A 13,102-nucleotide genomic window follows, 5' to 3' on the forward strand; every position below is an offset into this window, starting at 1 on the left:
GTTTACTATTCCCCTGCAGTATAAAATCCCCAAAAGCAAACAAATTTCTGACGTTATCCAGTTCATGTAAATGCAAAATCTTCCTAGAGTGTCATCATCCCAAATGCTCTAGTATTTAATCCACTCTGCCAGTTTAGTCATTTTTATGGAAATGCATCATAGCTGGTTTTCACAGCAACTCAAAACCATATTTTGCATTGAATGTTAAATATCACTGAGTAAATATATTAAAGGAATGTGTTGAACTTGATAATTGAGCAATCAAAAGTAGAATAAATGGTGTGTCCAGCTAGGCATATTATTTCTTTGTTTCTAATCCTTTTGTTGTGCTTCATTTTCTAAGTCCTCCATAAGGCTGAATAGAAAATGTTATCAATAAAGGCAAGCCATTAATCCACCCATGACAAAAATTAAGATATATTTGTCCTTTAAGGCTGACTGCCTCTGTTCTGTTCAGCTATGGAGGTCAATAACCTGTAAGTGTTTAATGAATATTACTATAATGTTACTTTCATTATTGAATTAGAGACGGCTTTGAAGAAGTCATAATGGTTTGATCTGTTTTGTTTTATATTTATTAAACTTCTGAAAATGTATGTGAGTTATATTTCTTCCATTAAGAATTTGAAAGAATATGAATATTTACATAAGATTAGCATAAGAAAAAATAAAACTAATAATAAATAATAATCTTCTTGTCTGTTAATGAAGACTTTTCTTCACTTTCGTGAATTGAGGCAAATCTAAAATAGATTTATTACTGCAGACTATTTCACAGTCCTGGGATTAAATTATTGCCATGTAATTTTATATAAAAAATTATATATTCATTATTTAATGTTAGTTTTTCTTTATTGTGAACAGATTAAGAAAATGGAAGGGCCAATTAAGATCACAAAGATGTCACTGGTAACATAACATAAAAAATTCATATTTAAGGTTGATTTTGAAAATGAACTTAAAACTCAGATGTGAATCATCTGTTCTTCATGGCCTTAATGAAAGATCTGAAAGCCATAAAGCAAACTGCATCCAATTCTAAAAAAGTCAATGAACACTTCTGTGAGCAGGTTTACCTCTCAGACATAAAAGTTTTGTATTTGTCTAAAGCTGCTACCCTCTTTAGCACTTCTCTCATACATTTTAATGAGGAAACATAAGGAAGAATTTATCTGAACTTCAATATAGATAGCATTTAAGTGGTACTCAAGTGCTGGTCTCTGAAATTACCCTCGGTATGTACACTATTGCATATTTTGCAAGGTCCAGCAAAGAAGGGAAGGGTGGACCTGTCCTTTCTTTGACCTCCATAGATATAAGTATTCCGAGATAACAAGTTACGTAAGAGCATTGATAACATTTTCATATAGAATATCTGGCTTTACAGGAGTTCTCTGCAGAAAGTCTAACATGTTCTGGTTTTCTGAGCAAAGTAGAGATTAAACCAAATTTCTTAGAAATGTCAATTCAACTCTGTCAAAAGCTTTATTATCTCACGAAAGTGAATAACTTTCAAACCAGCCATTAGGTAATAACATAATTACACAATGAGGAAAAACAGAAATCTATAAAAACATAACAAAACAAAACAAAAAGCACTACATTTTCCTGAACTGTCATTATTCAATGTGCAAATATGCTTAGAGCAGGCAATGCCACAGAACAGGACACTAAAGAGATAACAAACCAGAAGATTCTCTGTGGACTGTGTGCATTGATGCTGTTGCTACCCACTTATGTTATTTTGCTTATATAACAGTTTCATAGTTATGTTCTTTAATTGTTCTTCCCTTGAATTAAACTCTTAAATGTGTGCATAATAAAATAAGATCTGATAAGAAAAAATATCCAGGAAACAATAATATTAAAATGTGTGTACATATTTTCATAACAGTAAGATACATTAATGTGAGACTTGCATTCCAAATGCTGTTATAAACACATTTGACAAAAAGGTAATACTGATAAAAAGAGTACAAGGAATTGTGGACACTCTTACCAATGCTTCAACATTTTCATATCTATTCTAATATTGACTATTGGGTGTGTATAATTTTGGTTAGAAACAATACATATATATATGCTTTCAAAAAATCATACCAAACTATTGACAAACTTAATATGAAGTTCAAATTTGTTTTCATGTGTGTGAAAGGATAATATCTACAAGCCAGATTCTCAGCCCACTGACAGGCCACCAATAGTATTTGTGCACAGCTGTCTTTTAGACATAGCTGTTTTATTCAGTAGAATGTTTTTTTCTTTTAGTTGTTATGTTGCAAAGAAAATGCTAGAGATATGAAAAGGGTATTAAATGGAGCAGTGTCCTATTTCCCAACATAATGCCAAGTGAGATCTATTTATCAAAGCAGGCTATTAACCTTTATACCTACAGCCTTAGTTGTCAATATCCTTAACTTTCATTCCAATGATCATTTTATCAGAAAAATTTGATTCTTTTATTTCTTCATTGCAGGCTGCCAATCACATCTGTCGAAACATCTAGCCTTCTTGATTGTCTTCTTAATTTTATGTGTTGTAAATAAAATGATCTCAAATATATGAATCTGTGGAAGAGTATAATTTAAAATGAACAGAATAAGATAAATAGCACTGCTTCTATTTTTGCTTGATACTGATATTACTATTTACAATGTTATGAATCACTTTTATATATGATTAGCCAAAATATTTTCTTCATTTAATGTATTCTTTCAAAGAATTCCTAGTCTGACAATTTATAGTGCCATACATCTCAAAATCTTCCTGGACATGTAAGTCCAGGTCTCTATAGCTTGCAAATAGAAATGTGCTTTATAACTTAAATTTCAACGAGTTTCTATTCTGTGCTAATACTGTTAATCTTCCTTAAATGTGTCTAGACACAACTTTTACTGTCATACTTCTGCAGTGCTTGGGATTGTTTACTCTTCAGATAAAAGTTTCCCAGTAATTCCAATCTTCTTTCTGGCATACTTTATTCAGTTTTATCACTTCTTTATCATTCTCAATTCACGGACTTGAATTTCATTTAGTCTAATTTTTTAAAAAAGCAAATTAGATCCAGACTTGAGCATATAAACTTGGTTGACTATGGTTAGACTAGTTCCTATTTTAGTCACTGGAAAAATGGGTGTCTGTTTGTTTATTATACATATTTTTCTAATACCATTTCAAATACCCAAGGCCTAGGATTATAGTACTATAATATAATATAGTCTGTAACAATTGATGTTTCTCTGATTGCTGCTGGGATAGAGTTAATTTTCTTCATAGTATCTCGTATGATGCTCTGTTTTGGCTTTAGTAGAAAAATAATGTTGATAACACATGGATATTTTAGCTGTTGCTGAGCAGTGGCTGCACTAAGCCAAGGACATTTCAGCTTCTTATACAGTCCTGATCGCAGAGAGGCTGGGAATTGGGCAAAAGTTGCTGGGAGGGGATACAATTAGGACAGATGACCTGAACTGGACAAAGGGGTTTTTCATACCACGTGACATGTATGACAACTATAAAACTGTAGGGAGCAGATGCTACATCATTAAACTGTAACAAAGTTATTTTGCAGTTGAAGCTCTAAAATAGGTTCCTGTTTGACATAGGCCTGTGAATCAGAGAGCAATTCAATGGACTGAAATTAGACATTTAGTATAGGGCAAAAAAAAGCATATGTATGTTGACCAGCTCTCCACTGACTGCAGTAGATGCTTAGACACCTAGGGCACACATATACAGCTATATTATGCACAGACGTAAACTAGATTAATCTCACCCATACTGTCTGCTCCTTTTCTTCAGACTCTTCTCCCAACACTATTCTCCTGATGTTTTTAATATAATATTTTCTCCCCCTAAAATTGATCTTTTCTCGCGTTGATTTATCATAAACCTAAATAACAATTTTCTTTCATCTTCACATATTGTCCTTCCCTGCTAATTTTCTCTAAGTCATTCACTTCCTTCCTACATGAACTGCCATAGGTGCAATCCATTCATCCTAAATTAGACGTTTGCAATGTAGATACTGCTCAAGATCCAACTTTGCCTCCTTTTATAATCAGTGCAGAAAGACAGGTGCTTTTGAAAGTGATCCATTGGACTCACTTCAGGTAATAACTGTAGACAATGTGAGTAATTAGTTCTGATTATAACACAAGATTTCAAGTTGAAAAAGCTCTGGAAAGTTTGAGCTTTCCCCTGTTTTATTGGTAGTATTTAATGCTCAAATCACGGATGAACTATCCATTTTTAATCTCATGCCGATTATCTACTAACGTAACTATCAAAATTTTTTCTTTTGCACATACAACCACAATACTTGACATACTAATCCCATGTGTTATTAAATATTATTATTTTAATTAAAATAAAAAGAAAATAAAAGAATTAGAAGAAATAGGAGAAGAAGAAAAGCACTTATGCCATTGTTTGTGTGCATTTTGCTGTTTGTTTTGGCATACTAAAGAACAGAGGAGCCCAGGGAAAGCTCGCTCATCCTCTGCAAACTTGCCACTTTGCTGCCAATATTTGATCTCCGATCTTACATCTTGTTTATTTTGTTTGTAGTGAATTATCATTATGGCATTGTGCCTTTTGAACAGACTTCATTGATATAAAAATGTGCTTTGATCTGGCCAAGCGAAAAATATGTAATATCTTCTAACAATGATTCCACTGAGAGTTCTTTTGAGACCCTTTTTTGAAAATAATGAGATGGTCATAACTCCAAACAAATGAATATTCAGCAGTACAGGCATTGTCAGTCCAAAATAGCTTGCATGTTAACAAGAGTGAAAAGCAGCTCCTGATCAGCTTTTGATTGTGATTTTCCAAGTGATCCAAACAACTCCTTTACAAGACCATACTTATAATTTGCTTACTGGGCTACAAATAACTATAGGTCTTTTGTGGCAAATGCCAAATAACATAGCAAATGGCATTAGCAGTGTAGAAAACATTAAAAAAAAAACAAAAATCCAAATTGTTTACCAAAAAGGTTACAAAAGGAATCACTTAAATACAGTGAAAATCTTCAACAGAGTTGAAAGGTACTTCAGTAATTCCTCTTCACACCAATGTGATATACAGTTGGAAATTCAACAGGCAACAAAAAAATGCACTGTAATCTGTAGTGATACATTACCCAATTTCCACAAGTCTAAGTAAGCTGAGAGGAGATCTCATCTCTCTCTATAACTGCCTGAAAGGAGGCTGAAGCAAGGAGGATGTTGGTCTGTTTCTCAGATGACAAGTGGGAGGATGAGAGGTAAAGGTGAGAGGAGTTTTAGACAGGATATGAGAAAGAGTTTCTTCACTGAGAGAATGGGCATATATTGGAATGGGCTACCCAGGGAAATGGTGGAATCCCTGTCCCTGGAGATGTTTAACAAGAACGTGGATGTGGCACTTAGTAACAAAGTGTATGAATGAACTTAGTCATACTAGGAGATGGCTCGACTTGATAATCGTAAGGTTCTTTTTTTTAACATAAGCGATTCCCTGATTCTATGATATGCCTTGGAACATACTAATTTAGTTTTTAATTCAGTTGTATAATTCAGTATTCTTTCAGATTGTCTTTCTTTATGGAAATTTTATAAGATACTTAAGTTTGGTCCAAACTTTCTACAGTTCAGACTAATGATTCTCATATGTTCTAGTTAAAGTGCAACCAATGAATTCTACTAATAAACAGTCCAGAAGGATCCCTCAGACTAAGAGGATAAAATAACTTTTTGTTGCCTCTCACTTATCTCATGCTCCTATCCAGAAAAGAGGATTATTAAACTGCTCATATCATAGCTATGAATGAAGGTGAATATAACAATTCAGTATTTTGGAGAAAGCATACATCTAACTGCCTCAGCATGGTCACACACATTAATCTATTACATAGATAAAAATGCAACAAACAAACAAACAAACAAAAGAAAAAACAAACCCAAACCAAAACAATAAAAAAACCCATTGTAATATTCGAGCAAAATGAATGTTATTTAGAGTTATATTGCAACTTCTGATTAAGCACCGCTGATTTACAGTTGAATTCAGAAGAACCTTGACATGCTGAAGAAATGAGCAGACAAAAAACTCATGAAGTTCGACAAAGGGAAATAACAAGCCTTCCATCTGAGGAGGAAAAGCCACAACAGGCACCAGTATACACTGGGGAATGACCTTCTGGAAAGCAGCTCTGTAACAAAAATAACCAGGGAAGAGGGGTCTGTGGTGAACACCTATTTGATCATGAGCAGTGTGCCCTGCTCATGATGCCCTGAAATGAACAAATAGATGTTCCCTAACACATAACTCCATGCTTAGCAGTAACATTTGTGGCGGGACTTGTTTTTCCAAGGTAGTTGTTACTTGGAGACAAGCTTTGAGATCTGCTGGTGGGATTCGATGAGTAATTGCCTTTGCATCACTTGCTGTGCTCTAAGTATTGTTTTTTGTAATTTTTATTATTATTATTATTATTATTACTTGCTTTAATTTTTTAAACTTTCTTTATCTCACCTCACAGGTTTTTCTCAAATTTTACCCTTTGAATTCTCTCCCCATCCTGCTAGGTGAAAGTGATCAAGCAATGGAGTAGCTGTGGCTGAGTCCACCTATTATGACCATTTAGACCATTTGCATAGAATACAGATATGAGCTCACATAGTAATAAAACAAGAACCACAGCTATAAGCACCATATGCAAACACATTAGCATTTGAAATACTTCTATGTTAAACAGCAACAGAGATTTCATGACACATGGACTGTATTATGCAGCCGCTGCAGTGTGATTAGTAATATAAATGACTCTCAGACACACGGATTATCTAGATATCATTCACAAAATTGCAACAGTTCCAGGCCTGTACTATTTGAGTATCTTTTGATGGTATTCTATTTAGTTGACTGAACACAACCTGAAAGTGGTTGTTTTGCAAAATCGCTTTTCATTTTCACCTGACATTTGTGTCTCAGGGACCACAGTCATGAACGAAAGGGAAGTAAATATGGCTTGAGAAAAACTGCAGGAGACAATCTTACCTCTGCTGTCTTCCAAGTTCCACTGCTGCTGCTTAACACAGGGGAAACAAAATTATAAAGTAGGCATAGAACTTACCTATTACTTAGCATGAACCTCGAACTTGTTTAGGTATGGCTGATTCTTTTTTTTTTTTATCCCCTCATACCTTAGCTCCTTGCATCCTCCTATATCACCTATCTTCTAAATGGATGTGCAGTTCACCTATGTGCCCATCAGTTTATCTTCAGCCGGTGCCTGAAGACTGAGGACTGAGTTGCATTTTTCAATTACAGGTAATTGTGAGTGGGAAGCATGGCGCCAGGGTCAGTCAGTTCAGAACAAAGCTGGCTTTGCAAAGTAGGCTTCAGACTGAGTATTTACTGTAGAATTTACCCTGTTTCAATTTCTTAGCTACTGTGTTTTAAAAAGTCACGTTCAGAATATTTTGGGCCATATTCTTTCCTCAGTGCAAGTTAAAAAATGCTACTGTAAATAGTACAAAAGATCCTGTTTTACTGAAAGGCTGAATTTAACGAAAGCTGTCTGGACATTGCTATAAAAGAAGACAAATGTCTTCTTTTCAGAAATGACAGAACCAGGTGCAACTGGAATAGGACTGATTGTCCTGGGACAACTTTAGCATGAAATAATTGAAGTTAAAGGCACATTTAGAAAATTTGGGCTAGGAGATATTAACCCAAGTTATCTTTGTTTATATATTTTGTGCTGCCACTGTGAAACATGTATCTAGGCTAGTGACAGGCACAGGACTGAGTCTTTATTGATGCTGGTACTATTCCCTAATCCAATAGCAAAAGACATGTCTGCATCAGATCCTGCAAGCTACCCAGAGTATAGTGAATACTCACCACCATGAATGCCATTTTGTGTTCAGCTCAGGTATTATCAAGCATTAGGTACTTTGCCTAGAATGAGTATTCAGAAATTAATTTCCTAATTAAAATTAATTTGCTATAAACATTTTGTAGCATTTGGGTAAATTCATTGCTTTTTCTAATTCTTCTGCATATCTGATTAGACTACAGGAGACAATTTAAGGAAAACTAGTGCACAAGAGGGCAAGTCCACACATAGAAATTCAATTCTCCTTACTCACCTGCATATGTGTCTAAAAATGTCTTGCAGACTTTTTTTGGATACTTATGCAGTACTTACTGGTAAATTTGAAAAATTCAGTACCAAAGATCTTTTTCTCGGCAAATGGTTAAGTTTTATATTTCACCCTTATAGTCACTCCTACTGTGCTTTCCCAGTGGTAATGCTGAAATAGTTCTGAACTAGTAAAATAAACTTTAAAAAGTTTCAAACAGATTTTCTTGATTTAAAAATGATGATTTATGATTATGCGAACTAGGTTTAATATGCATTAGGAATTCAAATGCTGTTGCAATAATTTTTTAGTAAAAGCTGCTTTTTAGAACTACCTTTGCACATTCTCTCCACAAGCAATAATTCTTCATCTATAGAGTAATTTATTTCTTCTGGTTTTAATATGTTACAGATGAATGGCTGTATGTCTTTCCTGTTAGAGCATTACAAGACAGGCCACTTTTGCATTAGACTGGTACTACAACAGATACCTGTGGTGCTCTTCATGGTTCATGTGGTACTAATTTAAATGGGAAGTTGCACATATTTCATTGAAACACTTGGTAAAGCCAGCTTTCACAGAAGGGTGCAAATGATGGACTGTTCTCTGTGTGCAGCTGAACTGCTCTAAATGTGTCAGTGAGGGTTATGGATCATTTCATTCACCCATCAGCTCTGGTCCGCTGTGTGTACAAATCACAGTATAGTGTCATCCAACAGAACATTCCTGACAATACTAGAACATTTATAGTACTGCCATTTTTAATAGGAGTTCTGCAATCTTGTTTAAATAGTATTACTTCTTTAACTCTTTAAACTCTGAATTTGAAGTCTTTTTTTTGTTGTTTCCCATACTGTTAGTCTCAGTTTTGGGTCTTTGCTCGTTTTTTTTTTCTTGTCTGTGTAGCTACTGGCAGAGGAAATAAGATACTTTCAAGGTTAAAAATAATGTGCGGCCAGGACCTGTATTTAAGACACTTTCCATCTTCATAAATGTTATTTTATCATTCATATTTTCCTGTAGCAGTGATCTTTGGATAATTCAATATCCCTTGTGCATACGGTCCTTTTAAATATCAAACAGTGCACCTTAATTCCCTTTCAAGAATTGATAGAATTGATGATAAATGATTGCTAAATCCTTTGTCTTTCCACTGTCAGAATATGTATATATGTATTTAAAAAAAAATACATTGGCAGAAAATTATTTTCCCATTATCTAGACTTTATAGCTGAGAAAATAAAGAAATTTGCTTAAGGGAAGCTCTGTCAGTGGCTTCAAATCTGGGAAGAATAAACTGCAGCAAGAAACCTAGCATAATTATAATCCTAGCTAAAGCAAAGATGTGTATTGCTAGTTAGGGAGTGGCTAGCTCTTTGAGTACCTATACTTACTTTTATTTTTCAGGTAGAAATGATCCTTCCTAAACTTGCACAACAGTATGACAGATCCTGCACACTGAAATGGTGCATACAGGCTTTCCCGTGTACTGCAACTGACAATTAAAACCAAGAGTAGCAAGTATGTATTGCTTGTTTTGTTTTTTTTTTTCCTGATGATGACTTATCTGGAAGTTGTTTATACTGATTAAGGTAAGATACTTTACTTAATGTCTTAAAGTTATTAATTCTCACTAAACCTAAATCTGCAGTCAGCAGAGATTGACAGGCAAACTTCCAGCTTTCTCAATGGACTACAGGAAGTCTCATCATCTGTACTCTACACCAAAATTAAATGTTTATACTTATACAACGTGAATATCTCCTATGTGGCCAAATATGGATTTGGAAGTGTGTATTTAAGAACTGCAGTTTGAGATGTTTAACACAAATCTTGATAGTTGATGATTTCCTGGACCAGTTTACTAGGTTGGAGTCCTGTTGTAGAGTAGACAGTTTTGAATCAAGGACATTTCTCTTAAACATACCTCATTTCTGAGTTTATACCAAGCATTGATTTTCCGGTAATCTCCTGGATACACCAGAAGTGCTCTCAAAGCAACCATCTTAAGAAATGCAAAACTGAGCCCAGCAATAATTGTCAAGTTCAGTAACATAGGATTTTTTTTTTGAATGTGGCTAAGCCCACAAATCCATACTGGATGAAGTTTACAGTAGAAAAAATATTTCTAAAGTTGTTTTCATCATCAAATCATCAGCAACAATCCTAGCTTATCACTAGGAAACATCAGTACATGTATTAAGAACTGAATCTGCTTTACATATTGCTTTCTCACTGTGGTACTTTTTCTTCTCTCTAGTAGGGTGCAGTAGCAACTGAAGAGGCTTATGAAATAGGAGAATATCAGCTGAATGTATTTATCTCCCTGTCTGGTTGCGGGATTTGGTTCCTAATGATGATCGTTATGATTTAGGAGTATCTTCAACACCAATTTTTCCCAGGGTAGAATATACTTTAGTCTCATGTGTTAAGATAAGACTCCAGTTCTGCAAGGATCAAGCAAAGTTCCTCACATAATTTTTAATTTTAAAAAAAAATTGGTAGGCATTCTGTTTGACTTGTGAGTTCAGTACTACTCCTTGCATTGTCTAAATCCAGGGATTTACATTGCTTCTAAGTCTTTGATTTTTCCATACTTTTAAAGTGGGTTAAACATTCATTTGCTAAATATATTTGAAAAAAGCAAATTTCAAAAAATAAAAGAGGTATTAATTTCTTTATGAAGGTAACTTTTAATTTTGTCTTCCTCTTAGTTATATGACAGAAAGCTTTATCCCATTGACTTCAGTGAGTGCACTGGGAATCATTATTTTTGTCTCCGAAAATTCATTAAACTTTGTCCATGGTATAAATATGCCTGTCAGCATAAAATAATCAAAGAATTTGACCATCTTTATGTCATTTGGCCCTGTGAGATTATTACTGCTTTTTTTAAATCTTTGTTGGCAAAACATCTTTCCTTTTACAGCAAGAGAGCAATGGCCTACTCTTGGCTCTTATAGATATGCATGCTGTGTTATGGAAACATTCCAGCTTTTCTGTAAGTAAACCCTAACAAGAATATTCATCCACTCTGGAAGAGAAATAAAAGCCATTATACTTTCCAATTTCTGAAAATAAAGTTGACAGACAATGGTGATATTCTCTGAATATATGATTGAAATTATTCATGAGATTAAAAAATATAAATTACTTCATTTCACACCATGTGTAAATAATGTTTCTTTGTGCCCCTTCATTCAAGAATGTATGTTTAGGAACAGTCACTTTTTCTTTAAAAAAAATCCATTTGTTAAAAATGAGACATGATTTCTTGCCAGGGAAGCTGACAGAGAAAAAAATATGGGGATGGAGAAGATTCTTTACATCTGCTTCTGAATGATCACTGTGTGATACTGCTTCCTAAATTCCCTAGCTAAAAGTCAGCCTCAGTGCAAAAAAATTACTTGTATCCATTTCCCACACTGAGTAATGGCAAGCAGAGATTCTAGGAATATGTATACATCCCACAATGAAAAGCTGTGTTAGATGTACTTTAGCATACTATGAGCAAGGTGGTAAATCTGTTTAGCAAGGATATAAGCCTGTGACGTTATGAAGCCACATTAAAGTAGCATAGCCCTGACAGACAGGACTAATAAGCCCATATGCAGTGCCTGCTGCTCCAAAGATAACCCACTCCCAAATTGCTTGGGTACCTCAGCATGGGACTTCACACACAGACAGTCTTGTCAAATGCCAAACAGGAATTTTACTGATTTTTGCAAGGGTAGACTTCTAGCTTCATCTTTAGACTTTAAATCACTATAACTGGATGAGGGAAAGGCTGCACTGAGATGGGACAAATCAAGAAATGAAAAAAAGAAAATTTTGCTGAAAGGGAAGTTCAGCATGTCTCGTTGGAGTGAAGCCTACTTCTAAATGGCAGTGTTTTTTGCAGGGAGCTCTGTTTGCAAAGTTTATGGACTGGGAATAACTATGATTTTTCCTTAGCTGGCTTTTTGTTTGTTTTCTTCTGTTCAGTGTGTACCTGTGTACTGTGCACCAAATTGTTGACCTATATAAACCTGTAGAGAAATGTGATTGCCAGCAATATGTGATTGTAAGAAGTTCGATGTTCTGTTGAATGCATTCTAGTGATTATTTGACAAAGCAGAAGTAACACAAATTGTGTTTGACAAAAACAATAGTGATGAAAAATGTGTTTAAAACTTCAAGGACCAGGCCACATTTCACAAATACCAATTGCTTAATTACCACTTTCTCATTGACTGACACCTCTCTAACAACATTTTTTTTCATGCGAACATTACAAGATCCAAACTGATTAGCAAACCAGTGAATGAGTTTTCCCTACCCTATTTTACAAGTGTTAATTTTTGAGTCTGAGTACATCGTATTCCAATATCTCATGTGGTTATGTAACGTTCAGGTTAGAATTAGTGGAATTCCTAAGCCATGAGAGAATTGCAAACTCTTTTCCCATTGATATGCCACAAAGGAAGTGAACTTGGAAACTAATGTGGTTTTGGGGGAAATACTGAATAGAGCCCTTAGTGGTGTTCAGTTTTCAGGAGTTGGCATGTTGTTCAGTTTTGTCCAATTATCAATAAATAAGAGGGATTAGCTGCTGGTAATGGTGCAGTGGACAAAAGATACAGGTCACATGCAGTGAATTCAGAAAAGTGAGAGTGTACTTAGGAAAAAAGGCTTTTCTAAATTAGCAATAAAAAGTGATGATTAGGTTAACTGTTTAGTTTCTAAAGTAGATAAATCCTGATGATATGAATTCACTGTTGAATTATACCCTGAGCAATATGTCAAGGTTCATCTAACTTTCATCTCTTACTACAAAATGATCATTTTGCTCTTCATGTAACTTGCAGCACAGAAAAAAAAAAAGCCAAAAACAAAACAAACAAACAAACAAAAAAAACCACAGCTGAGTATGACCTTGAGAGCGGCAACCAAAAGAATAGACAAAGAGAAAAGAAGTGAAACTTCAG

This window comes from Tetrao urogallus (assembly GCF_951394365.1).
Source record: "Tetrao urogallus genome assembly, chromosome: 1".
Taxonomy (NCBI): domain Eukaryota; kingdom Metazoa; phylum Chordata; class Aves; order Galliformes; family Phasianidae; genus Tetrao; species Tetrao urogallus.